Raw genomic sequence first — 2,366 nt, forward strand, 5'->3', positions numbered from 1 at the left:
CTCCTGGGCCGCACCCCACCCTCTATGGCGCCACTGCTGCTGCTGCTTCTGGCCACCCTGCTGCGACCCCTGGGAAGCTCAGGCCGCTTCACCCAGCCCCGGCTATGGAGCTGCTCAGAGCTCCCCTGCTCCCCTGCTCAGAGCCCGCTCGGCCCAGCCACAAGGTGCGAGCACTGCTCCCCCGTGGCGTGAACCGCAGCAGCCACAGGGTGCCTCCTGCACACGACGCGCTGCTGCTGCCAGGACTGGCTCTAGGCTTTTGCCACCTGAAGCAAAAAAAAAAAAAAAAAAAAAAAAGATGGCCACAATAGCGCCTCTGAAAATGTGCCACCCCAAGCACGTGCTTGGTTTGCTGGTGCCTAGAGCCGGCCCTGACTACAAGCAGCTTGGCACTGTTCAGGCAGCTGGTGTGCTATGGCCACTGCTTGTTCTGCTGATTATCACTGTCTCTCTTTTCTCATGCTTCTCGTTCATTGCATCCACCTATTGGCGCTCATCTTATACGTCCATTGTAAGGTCTTTGGGGCAGGGACTGTCTCTTTGTTATGTGTGTGCAACACCTTGCATAGTGGGGCCCTGAACATGGCCCCTAGTGGCTACCTTAATACGCAGACTAATGACCTTACCTTTGTCTTGAAAGAAAATCAACACTTTGCTCTCCCCAGCCCCTCTCCCATAGGCTGGCTGTCACAGCGAGTTAGCACCATCCCTACCTGCTCAGCTCGGCATTGCTGAGCTGGTTCATATTGCAAGCTTGTCACCCAGATGGCAGCAGCTGCTTGCCCTAATTCCAGGTCCCAGGAGAGGTCTGGTGCAGTTGGCTGGCTGGGATTGAGGGACAAACAGGACTACAATCCCAGAGGGCATTGGGGTGACCAGACAGCAAGTGTGAAAAATCAGGACAGGGGGTGGGGGGACATCTGGTTACCCTAGAGGGCGTGGAAGGGCAGGAGAGAAGTGCAAGGTGTGCCACAGGTCAGGATTGAGGGGCACTTGTAAAGGTGTGTGGTGTTCCAGGTGTGGAAAAGCATGTGGGCTGCAGATCGGGCATGACTCGCAGGAGGTACATTGATAAAACCCTAGGAGGTCCCAGGAATGGAATAGCAGAGCATGCTGCAGTTCAGTTTCAAGGGGGACTGTGGGAGATATTTGGGGGTCCCAGGACTGCTGCAAGTCAGAATTAGGGTGCATTGACAGAGCAAAGTGGGGAGCCTAAGACAGAAATTGCAGGAGTAGTTGGTCTGGAATAGAGTGTGTTGGCCGAGCTGTGGGGTCCCAGAACTGGACTAGCAAAGTGTTCTGCAACTCGGGCCTGGTGGAGGTTCACTGGCAGGGGTGTGTGGGGTCCCAGGCCAGGGATGGTTGCAGGTTGTGTAGGCATGCACTGGCAGAGCCCTACCTTGGTACATGCACAGCCCCTTCCCCCACGCTACGGACATGGAGAGCGGTACCAGAATCTCCATCACACCAGCCTGGGAAACTCACCAAGAAGGTAAGACAAAGTAAAAGCTTGAATGAAACTGCGCTTCATCACCCTTGAGGTTTGTCACCACTATCACTCCCTTTGCGGCGGTGCTAGAAAAGTTTAAGATCTCCTCCCCCAAAGTAATGTGAATAGAAGTCACATCTATTAGATACTCCTAGCACAGCCAAGTGCAGCAGAACAGTTAGGTTTTACTGCTCTCTGGTGGCAACCGGTGGAATGACGGATCACCCATTAGAACTGCAATTCTACCAGTGCTCTCACTGGAAGATGAGAGGACGACTGGTTGGGAATTTTCCAGTGAAATGTTTTTCACTAGAAAACGCCAATTTGTCGAAACCAAAACTTCTCCTGGGAAAGGGGCAGTTTCCACGACTTTTTCAAGTCGAAGAAAGAAAAAAAGGAAAACAGTTTCAAAGTTGTCACCGCATTTCATTTGGATATTTTCAAAACCAAAAGTTCTGGTTTGAAGCAGCTTTTCGTTTGAAATGCAAGCTAATGATAGTAAAATAAAGGTAAGAAGATGAAAAAAGGTCCACAGTGGAACCAAACATGTCGATTGACCTGAACCGATTGCTTTTGGAGGGGAGCGGGGGCGGTGGGGTATTTTTTCCTCCTTCCACATTTTTGGTTTACAACATTTTTCAAGATTTCAACTTTTCATCCCAAGTCAGGGCAGGAAAATGTTTTGATTTCTTGAAAAACTGTCACAGGACGGGAAACCTGGTTCCCATCCAGCTGGAGTGGCTGGGTTAAGCTAATCATGGGAGGAACCTCTTGTCGTGACCCCCCATCCCCATCCCCTCTCTTCCCACTTCTATTTCGTCATCCAGTTCCACCCCCTCAATCCCTCCCCCACATGACTCTCGCAGCACCTCCCCCA

The sequence above is a fragment of the Gopherus flavomarginatus genome, chromosome 5, assembly GCF_025201925.1.
Source record: "Gopherus flavomarginatus isolate rGopFla2 chromosome 5, rGopFla2.mat.asm, whole genome shotgun sequence".
NCBI classification, from domain to species: domain Eukaryota; kingdom Metazoa; phylum Chordata; order Testudines; family Testudinidae; genus Gopherus; species Gopherus flavomarginatus.